Below are 15155 nucleotides of genomic sequence, written 5' to 3'. Positions count from 1 at the left end.
TATTTTAAAATCATCATATAGCAACTATTAGACTTCGGGCTATTTTATGTGTGTAACTATTGTATAATTATTACTAACTGATATATAAAAAATAGTTATTTAAATTAACCGGAATAAAATATAATAAAAGTATAAGAATATCATATTTATTAGTATTAAAAGCTATTAATAAAGGAGAGTTTTGGATAAAGATAAGAATTTTAAAAGGTATTTTCCCTTTAGAGTTTGGTAAAAGAGACATTAAGGCAATCTTTGAAACTTGACAGAAAATTTAAAGTTAAACATCAAATCATATTTAAAAATTCAATAACTAAACATTTCATTAGTTATTAATCAAATAATATAAAGTATTAATAAATATCACACCTTTAAAACTGGAATTTTATGGTAAAATCTTTATATTTTTGAGAGATTTCTTCGAGTCTTTTTGTAAAAAATTTCCAAGACGTCATTGAATGGGAAACTGGTATAAAATAGCATTGAATTCGTCACGTAGAATATTTATTCAATTTGGTGATAAATTTGTACTAAATATTCATTATATCATGTCTTCAGGCCCACAAATGAGTCAGCACTACACCATTTAAAATATATACTTCAAATAATGATTTTTAAAGTTATGGCAGTACCTTGAAATTATGTAGAATATTATCCATGATTTAAAGTTTTATTCATGAAATATCTCTCTGTTTAATATAGAATATGAAATATGAAATTAATGAGGACTCATTAGCTATCAAAGGTGATTTGTGGAATCTACGAAAATCCTTGATAAATTACGTATAAAATAATTAGTGGCAGCTTTAACAAATCACATAACTCCAACCATTTTGATATATAATAAGTTAAAGCTTAAATCTTTCAGTGTAATCCACATTAAATTTAGAATATAGCAGAGATACTATATTTATATGGAAAAATATATATTTTATATAATCTCGAAATTTCATTTCATTGACGTATTTTTATCATAGGCTCGTTTACCTCAAAAAGCATCGTCTATTCTGTGTCGTCTGCTAGGAATTTTCAATAAAGGACTATTGTCCCTTATGAATTAAAATCCAAAAATACTTTATTTTTTTATTAAGAGATACTTCTATTCGAAAAACTTTTAAATACTAATTTATCAACAAATCCAACAATTTTTTATTGTAAAATAAATAATTTTTAAAGGCTTCCTGCTCTAAATGCTTTGGTAACTATAGTAACAAAAATCGACTTATTAATACTAACTGAAAATTTTTTTCGTTTACACAAACATTTAACCTTCGATTTTACGTAAATTACGGAAAATTTTAATAATTTAATATGAGATATATATTGGAAAATTGTTCTTATTTTCTTTGGTATTAAATATTATTCTTCATTTAGGCTAAAAACTCTAAAATAAATCGATTTTAAAATCATCATAAAGCAACTATTGAACTTTGGGCTAGTTTTAGTATATAACTATTGTATAACCATTATTAATTGTTATATAAAAATATAAATTTAAAAAATTGAATTAAATATAAAAATAAATACTTAAATCTTATGTTTAATGACAAAAAAAAGCTATTAGTAATGGAGAATTTTGGATAAAAGCAAGAAATTTAAAAGGTATTTTCTCTTTACAGTTTGGTAAAATAGACAGTCAGGCAATCTTTGAAACTTGACAGAAAATTTAAAGTAAAACATCAAATCATATTTTAGAATTCAATAACTAAACATTTTATAATAACAAATCAAACCGCATAATGTATTAATAAATAACGTATCTTTAAAATTGAGATTTTACAATAAAATCTTTATATTTTTTGCGAGATTTCTTCGAGTCTTCTTATAAAATATTTCCAAGACGTCATTGAATGGGAAACTGGTATAAAATAGCATTGAATTCGTCACGTAGAGAATTTATTCAATTTGGGAATAAACTGGCACTAAATATCTATAAAATCATATCTGTAGGCCAACAAATGAGTCAGGACCACACCATTTAAAATGTTTACTTCAAATAATGATTTTTAAAGTTATGGTAGTATCTTGTAATTATGTAGAATATTATCCATAATTTAAAGCATTATTTGTAAAATATCTCTCTGTTTAATATTAAATATGAATTAATAATTTATCTAAGTCTCATTAGCTATTAAGAGTAATTAACGAAAGTCATTTTAACTATTTATAAAATATATTTTTAAAATAACTCATAGCAACTTAACAATTCACGCAACTGAAAGGCTTTTGATATATGATAATTTAACCCCAAAATCCATCAGTCTAATCCATATTAAACCTAAAGTTAACAAAAGTTCATTTATTTATATGAAAATATTATATATTTTATATAATTTCAAATTTTCATCTCATTGTCATATTTTTATTTTAAGTTCGTTTACCTTAAAAATATCTGTCTGCAAGCTGTCGTCTACTGGGAATTCTCAAAAAATTACTATTGTCTTTTATGTTTGAAAATCTAAAAAATTTGTATACTTTTATTTTTAAAGGATTTATAAACAAAAATTGTAGTAATAAATACTAATTCTATAACAAATAAAACCATATTTTATTGTAAAATAAATAATTTTAAAGGCTTTCTGCGCTGAATGTTTTGGTAACTAAGAAGGCACGACGAATTTCTCAAAAGATCGAACTGCAATTTTGTCAAAATTGATTTATGGTGATTTTAATCGTTATAGAATTGTTCCTTAATGATCTATGCAGATTCTAGAAGCATATTTTCCTTAATATAATGCTTTTTTTTTAGTAAAAAATGCTGCGAAAATAATAATGTTTCAGACTTGTTTCTGCTTTAATTGACATAGAATTGTTCCGAATTAATCTAAGCAGATTCTGGAAGCGTGTTTATCTTAATTTAACGTATTTTTTTACCTCGAAATAATGAGAAAGTACGCCTTAGGTACGTCAATGGAAATGGTAAGTTTACGCTAATTTCGCCTTATTTTAATGTTATAACGCGGGTTTTTTCAGCTTCTAATTGCTATAGTGTTGATCATTAATAATTTACGTAGATTCTGGAAGCGTATTTCTCTTAATTTAACGTATTTTTTTTAGCTCGAAATAAGGAGAAAATATGCCTTCAAAGATGTAAATGATATAGTAATTTTACGATATTTTCGCTTTGTTTAACTTTATAACGTGTTTTTTTTTTCAGCTTATAACTGCTATAGAGTTGTTCCTTAATGATTTATGTAGATTCTGGAAGGATATTTTCCTTCATATTATGCTTTTTTTTTGGTCGAAATACGGCGAAAATACGCCTTCAAATACGTAAATGGAAATAAAAAGATTACGCTATTTTCACTTTGTTTAACCTTTTAACGTGCTTTATTCGGCTTTTAATCGTTACTGAATTGTTCCTTAATGATTTATGCAGATTCTGGAAGGATATTTTCCTTCATATTATGCTTTTTTTGGTCGAAATACGGCGAAAATACGCCTTCAAATACGTAAAGGGGTTAATGTACGTTTTCTCTTATACTTCGTTTTCTATTATATAAAATATAGGTAACGCAACTAAATCTAAAAATGCTATTATTCAAGACGTAAGAATTTGGTTTCTTTTTTCGATAATAGGTGGCTATAGTGTTCCCGACCCCGTAAAGCGAATAAAATATATATTTTTTTTTTCATTGTGAGGCGCGAAATATGAATTACGTTGGACGTTGAATGCGACGTTTTTAGACGTTGGTTGATGCGGAACCTTTAAGAAAAAGTTAGTTAGGTGTGATATAAGTTTTTCAAATGTTAGTTAGGAGTTGTATAAGCGTTTGAAAAGTTAGTTAGGTGTGATATATACCTTTTTTTAAAAGTTAGTTAGGTGTGTAATAAGTTTTTTGAATAGTTAGGTGTGATATAAGATTTTGAAAAGTTAGTTAGGAGTTGTATAAGTGTTTTATAAGTTACTCAGGAGTTATATAAGTGTTTGATAAGGGTTTGAAATTTCTAAATAATCGTAAAATTGTTCGTAGAATGTGGTTACGATTGCTGATTTGTGTCAGCATGAGAGAGAGAGAGAGAGATTGATTGATTGATGGCTACTAATACTGGCGTTACATTGAGAGAGAGAGAGAGAGAGAGAGAGAGAGAGAGAGAGAGAGAGAGAGAGAGAGAGAGAGAGAGAGAGAGAGAGGGTGGGAGTTATTTAAGTGTTTGATAAGGGTTTGAAGATTCTAAATAATCGTAAAATTGTTCGTAAAATTGTTCGTAAAATATGGTTACGATCGCTGATTTGTGTCAGGATGAGAAAGAGAGAGAGAGAGATTGGTTGATGGCTACTAAAACTGGCGTCAAACGAGAGAGAGAGAGAGAGAGAGAGAGAGAGAGAGAGAGAGAGAGAGAGAGAGAGAGAGAGAGAGAGAGAGAGAGAGAGAATGTGGGGATGAGATTGCTGACACATTTCACATAAGAGTTCAGGTTTTAATGCGTCGAATACGACGTTTTTAGATGCTGGTTGATGCGATGTAAGAAAAAAAGTTATTTAGGGATGTTACAAGGGTTTGATAAGACTAGGGGCTTTACGTAGAGTCGAAATTATTGTAAAATTGTTCGTAAAATGTCTTTATGATTACTGATTTGTGTCAGGATGGGAAAGAGAGAGAGAGAGAGAGAGAGAGAGAGAGAGAGAGAGAGAGAGATTAATTGATTATGGCTATTAAAACTGACGTCACAACAAGAGAGAGAGAGAGAGAGAGAGAGAGAGAGATTGCTGACACATTTCACATAAGAGATAAGGTTTTAATGCTTCGATTAAGACGTAATTCGATGTTGGTTGATGCAAAGACCGTAAGAAAAAGTTAATTACGAGTGATATAAGTGTCTGACAAGTGTTTGACAAGGCCGGTAGCTTCACGTAGAGTCGAAATAATCGTAGAATTGTTCGTAAAATTTGTTTATGATTACTGATTTGTGTCGGGATGAGAAAGAGAGTACTACGGCGTTCAGTAACTACAGAGTTTCATCCTGGACCTGTTAATTGTTATGTTTATTTGAGCACTTGGAAAAGCACAAGTCCAGGGAGGAATGATGGCTCTGCTTAACTACCCTTACCTGTAACAGTGGTTACATTTTATCACAAAATATCTCGTGAATCCTTTTCCAGAGACGTATTATTGAATATTGAGCTCCTTGTGTGCACTGTCAACTTCTTTATCAGTTTGTTTTGACAGCCATATTAATACACGGTTTAAGGATATCGTCACTTTTATGCAGCACAAAATTCGACGTCTTTCACTCTCTAGAATTACTCTGAAACTGAGTTTTACTATTTAGACTTTTAGAGTTGCATGACAGAGAGAGAGAGAGAGAGAGAGAGAGAGAGAGAGAGAGAGAGAGAGAGAGAGAGAGAGAGAGAGAGTGGTCTTGTTGACAGCGTACAAGCACTTGCTCCCTTTGAATAACCAACCCACGGGGTTGAATTTCCCTCATCTAAAATGATTTTCCGTCTATTTACCAAATTAAAATGAAACTGTCTTTTACATTCCAAAATATAGGCGTCCAAAGTTTATGAATACTTGTTAGTACAGATTTTCACTTCCTAAACTCGCCCAGTCTAACCAGCACCTAAAAAACTCCATTGAAGAAATATCTGTTTTGTAATCGAATGATTTTGTGGTCATTTGAAATAACAGTGTAACGAATTCTTTTGCAAAAACAGTAGAAATGTTATTGATTGGAATAACATTTCTACTATTTTTGCAAAAGAATTCGTTACACTGTTATTTTAGACTACCACAAAATCATTCGATTTCAAAACACAGATACTTCTTCAATGGAGTTTTTATTTTGATATATGTTATTCTTGGACACAAAGGGAGCTGGAAATTCTCACTAACTTGGTGTCATCAACAAATATTAAAATATTAAAAATTAAAGCCTGAGGTTGAGATGTTTCATAACACATCCACACATAATGGTCTGTTCTTTTTGGTTATATTCAATATTTATCACAAAATATCTCACGAGTCCTTTTACAGTTTTATCACTTCTTTAGTTGCTTGCATCCGCTTTTAAATCCTTTTCAGGTTGCTTTTGCAGTCACTCTGGCGTATTTTGTGTATTTACACTTTGCCTTTAACTTCACTTTTTATGGAGAGCAAAATCTTTGCGTTTTTCCTCAGGCAGGGACCTTTAGCACAGATTACTTTCTAGTATGGCAGAGAGAGAGAGAGAGAGAGAGAGAGAGAGAGAGAGAGAGAGAGAGAGAATTCAGAGAGAGAGAGAGCAGAATGAGAGAGAGAGAGAGAGAGAGAGAGAGAGAGAGAGAGAGAGAGAGAGAGAGAGAGAGAGAGACAGAACTTTCGCTCCTTTTTGCAGAATGAGAGAAGAGAGAGAGAGAGAGAGAGAGAGAGAGAGAGAGAGAGAGAGAGAGAGAGAAGACCAGAACTATCTTCTTTGTGTAACATGAGAGAGAGAGAGAGAGAGAGAGAGAGAGAGAGAGAGAGAGAGAGAGAAGACCAGAACTATCGCTCCTTTGTGTAACATGAGAGAGAGAGAGAGAGAGAGAGAGAGAGAGAGAGAGAGAGAGAGAGAGAGAGAGAGAGAGAGAAGAGAGTAACATGAGAGAGAGAGAGAGAGAGAGAGAGAGAGAGAGAGAGAGAGAGAAGACCAGAACTATCGCTCATTTGTGTAATATGAGAGAGAGAGAGAGAGAGAGAGAAGACCAGAACTAGAGCTCATTTTGTAACCTGAGAGAGAGAGAGAGAGAGAGAGAGGCCTTGTGCCGAATCAAAATCTATCAAAAAAATGGTCATCCCAATTCTTTCAATTTCCGAATAGAATTTACTTTTTATCGTAGTAAAATACGTATACAATTCTAAAAGACATTCAAATATCATTTAGAGTTTTGCTCTTGCAACATAAGATTTCGGTGAGTGGATTGTTGACCTAACTTAAGCTATTGCCATAAACTGACGAAAGTCAATGATGTTTATTCATTCTTGCATTTCAGAACTGATCCTCAATCCATGAAGAAAGATTTTCAATTAACAAATTGAAAAAGTGTCTGCAACATTTCCGAGTATCGGTGGTCAAAGTTTTAGATGACGTTTCAGTACAGAATTCCATTTCCCAAATTCTCTCCATCTTACCAAAAGCTCACCATGTTTCCATGGCATACTGTGGCTTGGGGAAGTCACTTAATTCTCTATATAATGTCATTAAGAAACACGAAGGAACACCTACGTCCTATCTCGTTTTGACCAACAAAGGTCTTTGATAATATGATTTGCTTTCTCTTACTGCGTTGTCAAACACTTGACAGTCCATTCCTTCGGAAGCTTCTGGAATTTCAAGTCAATGGCTCCTTTGGTGGGCTTGTTTATTATGAAGAGGGGTTTATGTTCTGAATAATAATAATAATAATAATAATAATAATAATAATAATAATAATAATAATAATAATAATAATAATAATAATGAAGAAGAACTTGGATTCTGTGCAGTTATATTCAAAAGTCCTTTTCAAAATACTTTTGAAAGGTCCTTTCCAAAGGTCCTTTCAAAAAGGCTTTTTTCAAAAGTCCTCCACAAACGCCTTTCAAAAAGGTCTTTCCAAAAAACCATTTTCAAAAGGCATTTTCAAAAGTTACTTTCAGAATGCATTTTCAATAGCCACTTCAAATAGGCATTATCAAAAGGTATTTCAAAATGCATAATTTTTTTTTCAAATGTCTTTTTCAAAAGTTACTTTCAGAATGCATTTTCAATAGCTATTTTCAATAGCCATTTTAAAAAGTCGTTTTCAAAAGGCTTTTTCAAATGTCTTTTTTAAAAGGCATTTTCAAATGTCCTTTCCAAAAGTCCTTTTCAAAAGACATGTTCAAAGACCAAAAAAGTCCTATTAAAAATGTACATTAAACAGTCCTTTTCAGAAGACATTTCAAAAGGTATTTTCAAAAGACACGTTCAAATGCCTTTCCAGAAGTCCTATTTTTTTTAAAAAGGCAATTTAAAAAGTCCTTTTCGGGAGGCATTTCAAAAGGTATTTTCAAAAGACATGTTCAAAGGCCATTCCAAAAGTCCTATTATAAAGGCATATTAAAAACTCCTTTTCAGAAGGGCATTTCAAAAGGTATTTTCAAAGGCCATTCCAAAAGTCCTATTTATTAAAAAGGTATTTTCAAAAGACATATTCAAAGGCCTTTCCAAAAGTCCTATTAAAAAGGCATATTATTCAAAAAGTCCTTTTTTTCAAATCAAAAGGAAACGAAAAAACGCAATTTTGGCCCAACAGCAAATCATAAGTCGATGGCCTTTGGAAAGAGAAAAGAAAAGTTGCCATTTAGTCACTTTTAAAATTCGTTTTTTTATAGATTGAATATGTATCAAATCTCAGTTTCTTCATCTTGCCATATTTCTATGTATATTAATGAATATTCCTGCAAAAAACTGTCACGTAAATCGTTGAAATTACTTATTTATCGAACGTAAATGACGATAGATTTGAATTAAAGTTGCCAGTTCCTGTATTTTTGAAGCAAACGACAATTTAGCAGTATAACCATATGGCGTGAGTAGCGAACTCATAAACTTCTATTTTTATTGATAAATTCGGCATTTAAACAGTACATTCTATAAATAAATCACTCATAAATCTTATTTTGATTTATTAATATATAAATAAACTATTATTATATAAATCTTATCATAAAAACGAATAGACTTTGTTTTGTAAACCGTAAGCCAACCTTGGTTGCCATGGAAACCAGTGAGCACTTTTCCCGGTCAGTGACGTCATTTTTCATTCATAAATTCGATTCCTGACGAAGTATCGAATGATAAATAATAATTTAGCAAGAAATAAAGAAAAGTAGCATTTATTCGTGGTTAATTAACGCTGGTATTTAACATGTAGCCTTTACTATTCGTGAGAAATAAAGTAAAGGATGCTTTTATCATTGGCTTTTATCCTGAATTTAAGTTAAATTAAGCTTTTTTTAACTATTAACTTTCTTTGTTGAAAAGGCTACTACTGTTAAATATCCCCTTACTTAATGATTAATGATTAATTTCTCTTTAAATTGGCTGTAAATAATAATAATAATAATAATAATAATAATAATAATAATAATAATAATAATAATAATAATAATAATAATAACGTATCTTTTAAAATTAATTCCTTTTTAAATATATATTAAAAACAATTGAAATCTTCTTTTGTCTCCCCTAAAAACATTAAAAAAAACGGAAAACACAAAAAAATGCAATTTTGAGGCATTTTCTTCCAAACAGCACGCCATAAACCAAAGGGTTCCTCTGACAGACTGAGATTTTGGGCGGGAAAGTTCTCGTACCTGATTGGCTGTCGATTACGTCATCAAAACCACCTCTGATTGGCTACAGTTTGTGTTTACTATTTTCGTCTCTCTCTGCAGACGATTTTTTTCAGTGTGGCCAAAAGTCAAAATAGGAACTTGCAAATAATTTCTTTTATATGCTTCTTTTAGAGCTGTATCATAGATAAAAGTTTTTAAAATTTTATATTTTATTAAATATACTTTTTTTAAATCTACTATAAGAATTTATAATGGGCTTTTTAATGTTTAAAGTACATAGAATCGTCTATGGTTTTCCAGGCGGCCGACGCTGTTTGCAGTGTGTCCATACAGAAATAAAAGCTATCTAGAAGACTCTTCCCTTTTATGCTGTCTTTTAAGCCATTAAAATCGATCATATTTTCAGATATCTATTTAAATAAGAATCAAAAGCTATTGACATTATACAAAAACGTAATTTGAAATACATTAGATACGACAATATAAGTTTTTTTTTAAAGGTGTGTTTGGCAGTTCTGTAAAGTTTGTGAATGGAATACCATACTTGTTTCCATGGCAACCACTATTTTTTTTACCTTCTAATAAGAAACTATACATTTGAAGAACTAAATTATCATTATAAATTTGTTTAGAAATTTATATTTTTTATATTGATTATTTTAAATATAACCAATGGTTAATATTACTTGAAATTGTCGAACAGGTAACAGAAAAATAATCTAATTAAGGTTTTTATGGTAATGATAAGGCTAGACTGTATACTCTACGTCTGCATAATAATTAAAAAATAGAGTATTTGGTAACTATTTTAATTAATATATTTGTTATTAAACCTTTATTAAGGAATAATCGAACTCTGAATGGTTCTAATTATACTCTATTTTGGTTATTCAATTAATTTAATAATGAAAATGAAATGAAATAAGATCAAATTACTTTTAAAAACCTTACTGGAATCTTTCTGGGTTGTGGCATCTGACAACAATCGGTTAGAGCGTCGTCAACATCAGCCGCAGCCAATCACAGCCAGTGTTGATGATGTCATCAGTAACCAATGAGAGTGCAGACACTTTCCCGCCAAGAATGCTGTTTTTCCGAGGGTTCCTCCAACTTATGCTGTGCTGTTAGCTAAAATTTCGGTGACTGAAATTTTTCCCGCTCCAAAAATTTTCAAATTTTATTTTTGAGTTGAGATCTTCTTGTTTATTTAGTGCAATTTAAAGCAGAAAATTCTCTGTAAGTTATTTTTTCAAATAGTAAATTTATTGATATACTGGAATTTTTCAATCAAATTTTTATTCCCAATATTATTATTATTATTATTATTATTATTATTATTATTATTATTATTATTATTATTATTATTATTATTATTATGCATCAAGAACTATGAAATATATTCCAACTTTATACAATAAAAAGCTGTTCACATTACAACACTCGTTAGGGTAACTTAAAATAACACTAATTTGCATATGATAACAGTTATCATAACATTTGCCAACACTAGTTATGATAACATAAGTTAACACTGGTTAGCAGAACATATACTAACACTGTTATCATAACATATGACAACACGTTAGGTAACATAAATTAACCACTAATTAGCATAACATGGTAGCATTGTTATCATAACATATCTTAGTTATGATAATATAATTAACACTTGTTAGCAGAACATATATAAACTTTGTTTGTATGATAACCAATGCAAATCTAGGCATAATTGTAGCTGAGCTTAAACTTGGATAACATATGTTAACATATTTTATGATAACTTATGTTATCATAACATTTGATACTAAAACGTATGCCAAGCTAATATCAGCTTGATGGTTACGGTTATCATAACCGAGACAAACACAGAGTTAGCCATGTTAGGATAACATCAGTTAGCATATCTTAGGCAAGACTGGATTAGCGAAGGCTATGCTGCCCTACATACGCAAAGTTATGCTAACGTTTGTCAGCATAACTGAGTCTAATCGAACACTCGATCATTGGTGGATGGGGGTGAGATCTCTTTCACCTTTCCATATCTCTCTCTTCGTCTTTCTCATATCTGTCTTTATCGCCTTTCCATATCTGTCTTTACCTCTCTCTCTTCACCTTTCCCTATGTCTCTCTAGCCTTTCCATATCTGTCTTTGTCTCCTCTCTCTCTGTCCGAGGAAAGGGGGTTATGGCAGTCAATAAGGTATTCTGTTGGGGGAAGGTTTTAGGGGGTTTACAGGGGGGAATAGTCCCCGCCCTTCTTCCTGGCTGTATGGTGTATGTGTGTGTTTTACAAACACCTGAAATATTAAGTGATTCCATTTTTATGCATAATTCCAATTAAACAGATATTCACCATTCATTAGTGAGATGCTATCGACACTGGGCGAATAAAAATACATTTTAACAGATATTTTAACATTAAAAACGTCAAACAATTTCTTAAGAATAAAATTTACGGTCAAGTTCCGTCCCATTCTTTTGCTGAAATTCAATGCCATGTTGATTTTATTATTCAATATATTTTAAGCTTTGGTTATCTGTCGCAGCAAAAGGAATAACAAACTATTATAGACTGGAGCACATAAAGTGTTTAAAGCGTTGTGGAAGAAAGTTACAAAGGTCCTACACACAAACACTTACACAAGTGTACAATCACTGACCCCCATCAGAAGCTTTTAATTTGTCATATCATTCCCAAACGGCCTCGGTATTCATACATACAAACACGCCTTCCGTCTCGTTGAAATGAGAACAAACAAACAAAATGAGGCACAAACTCTTATTAAAACAATCGAAACCACTCGGTACTATCTCCAGCTGTCATCTGGTGGCCTTGAAATCTCGGAAGTTGGTCTGTTGGTGAAGTGGGTGGGGGGGCCCCATAATCCCTTCTTATCACTCCCACCCCTTTACAGACAGGGAAACCGTAGTCATTACTGTTTATATAGACACGTAATGCAGTGCTATAATGAAGCTGAATATAATGACACTTATAGGGTTTTACCTGAAAACCCCCTACCCCCTCCCCCAAAACTCAGCTCCCCATGAAAAGGCGATAATGATAAAAATTCAAGGAAGGATTACAAGTAAACTGTAATAATAATTTTAAAATGTTCAGGCAAGTTGCTTCGGGAGTGTGGGGGGGTAATAAAGCCCCCTGGTAGGCGGAGGTTGTCCACACGGGAGGAGGAAGGCAGAGGGTTGAGGAATTATAGCAGCTTAACTCTCCCTTCTCCTGAATCTTCGTAATGTAAAAGCTGCATTTAACTCCGTTTTTTACCATATGATACGTTTTCTATAATAAAAATTACCTCTACGAGGTAATTCTCAACCAGTACAACCTCATCGAGGTCATCCTCGTCCGTGAGTGCATCAACGAGGTCGTCCTCGCCTGGGAAGCCCTGAGCGAGGTAAACCTCGCCGGGGATGGCCTCTAGGAGGTAATCTTCAACAAGGAAGACCTCCTCGAGGTTTTCCTCGCCCGGGAGAGCTCTGACGAGGTAATTCTCGCTGAGATGGTCTCGATGAGGTAATTATAAACATTTAATTATGAATTATTTTTTCATCATTTGAAACATTTGAACGAAGTAACAGAATAGGAAATAAAATAAAATTTAATTTCCATTTTTCCAGACAAGAAATTTACTTTCCAAATTTTTTTCTGGGCAAGAATGTTTTACTTTCCAAATCATCAAAATAAACAGATGTCTATTTGTAAGTGGTCCAATTGAATCGATAAAAAAAAAAAAAAAAAAAAACCTAGTGTAAACCTGTCTTTTTATTTTCAAAGGGTCGAAATTGATTATAGAATTTAAACAAAGGGTGAAGCACTGGGACCTATGACCCATTCAGATGAAACTATGAAATCAGTTGTTGGGAAAGGTTTGAAAGGTTTGAAGTAAGATGGAAGAAAGAGAATATGAAAGGGGGTACAGTAAAAGTAACGAAAGGGGTTGCAGCTAGGGGCTGAAGGCACGCTGCAAAGAACCTTTGATAATGCCAACAGTGCACACCCTACAGTGCACTGACGGAACTAACCCCTACGGAAAGAGGACTGAGAGAACTCACCAGTTTTCCAACACCACAAAGGAAAAATCAAATGATAAATGATTTTATCAAGTATTTGTTAGTCTTCACACAGGAGTTCTTGAGGTTTACAGACGTGGCTGTCAGAGCTGTTATCAGACACCCAGTCTTGGTTTTTTGGAGACGTGGCTTTCTACGACACCCAGTCAGGAAGATAGCTAAAGGCAGTACCAAAGTGATTAACTTTCCATGAATCACCCTCTGATTCATATGATTGGTCAACAGTTTTCCAGCCATGCTCAGAGGGCTGTTACCAGAGTCCTGGTTTTCTGATCGATTTCAACAGCTTCCTTACCCAGTCATCATCTCAAGTATGCTATGCAATGAAAGACATTCTACCTTCTGGCCACAATCGAGAGATTTAAAGGTGCTTTAATGCATAATATCCACCTGCACTTGCCCTCTAAACAACGTAATAAGTAGTAAAACCATCTGGTTCTCCTGATAATTACACCACCAAAGGTTCGATTATCCAGAATAAAATTCATCACATTAAGTTCAAAAGCCTTGGTTTACGTAGAGCATCTCAAACAAACCTTTCCCAGCTGTAAACGAAGTGTCAGTTGCCTTTCCTTTCTTTCCACTTAATGGGCTTTTTAGACTAAAGTTTAAAATAAACACAACAGCACTTTAAGTTCATCCTTCTTTGCAAGATTTCAGTTTTACAAAGTTGAAAATCTGAAATGACGCCAGGTCCCCTCTGTCTGAAACACACACCACAATTGAGACTGAAATTTTGAACAGGTGTTTTTTAATGCATAATATCTACAAATCTCGATTTGTTCTGAACAAGATCACTCATTAACGAACCATATTGGCATGAAGACGGTTTTAAAAACTGATACAACACCGTATAAAGGTTCCCTAACTTGACAGGTCCCTTTTTAAAACTCGACAAAACACAGAATGAAAGTAATTTCAAGAGCTTTACGCAAACACAAAGGCAAAAAAAGGCCTCCACTCATATTTGATGGACAACTCAGTCAACCAGTTTGGCCATAGTCCAAGACTGGACAAAACGAGAAAACTTTTGAAGGAAAAGTTGGCTTTGGGGATGACTTTGTAGTTAAAATAAGATACCATCTATCGTTTAGGGACGAGGTAAAATAAAACAATTAGACTTTGGAAAATACAGGGTCGAGTTGCATCTGTGGGTAGATTAATAAACAGCATACATGCCAAACATCATTCTTTGCAAGATTTGTTGAAACTACAATGCAGCAAAATGTTTCCATAACAGGAGAAATGCCTTCCAGAAGTTGTTATATACATGAATCAGTTCTCAGGAAGGTGAACAGGAAGATGGAAGTGAATATGAACAGACGTACAGTAAAAGTAATGATTGCAGTTGCATTTGGGGCCGAAGGGAGCTGCATTCAAGTATGCCCACATTGCACTGCATGAGTGCAGTGAGGTACTAATTAGGGGGCGGCCTTGAATCTAGGAACAATATCCACTAATTTGGTTTATATACCTAAAAAAACTCTTGGACTACCCATAATAGTTGCACAAAAAACCAGAGATGGGGTTTAAACTATACACAAGTACCATTTATGGTTGGTGAAATATGAACATTCCCTTCAAACATTATACCAGGGATCTGAATCTCAATTAATGGAAGAAAATAAGAATCTCCTGCCAAGGATAGAAATGGAAAAAATTCCAATAAATTTTCAGCCTCAGTTGACCAACTAATAATGTTTAAGAACAATTCACAAAAACAAACAGTTTTCAAAAACAAAGCAAAAATCAAATGGATTGAGACAATTGAATAACTTAGTTCTCCACACAG

This window comes from Macrobrachium rosenbergii, chromosome 26 (genome assembly GCF_040412425.1).
Source record: "Macrobrachium rosenbergii isolate ZJJX-2024 chromosome 26, ASM4041242v1, whole genome shotgun sequence".
Taxonomy (NCBI): Eukaryota; Metazoa; Arthropoda; class Malacostraca; order Decapoda; family Palaemonidae; genus Macrobrachium; species Macrobrachium rosenbergii.
Note: the sequence above shows the minus strand (reverse complement) of the source record.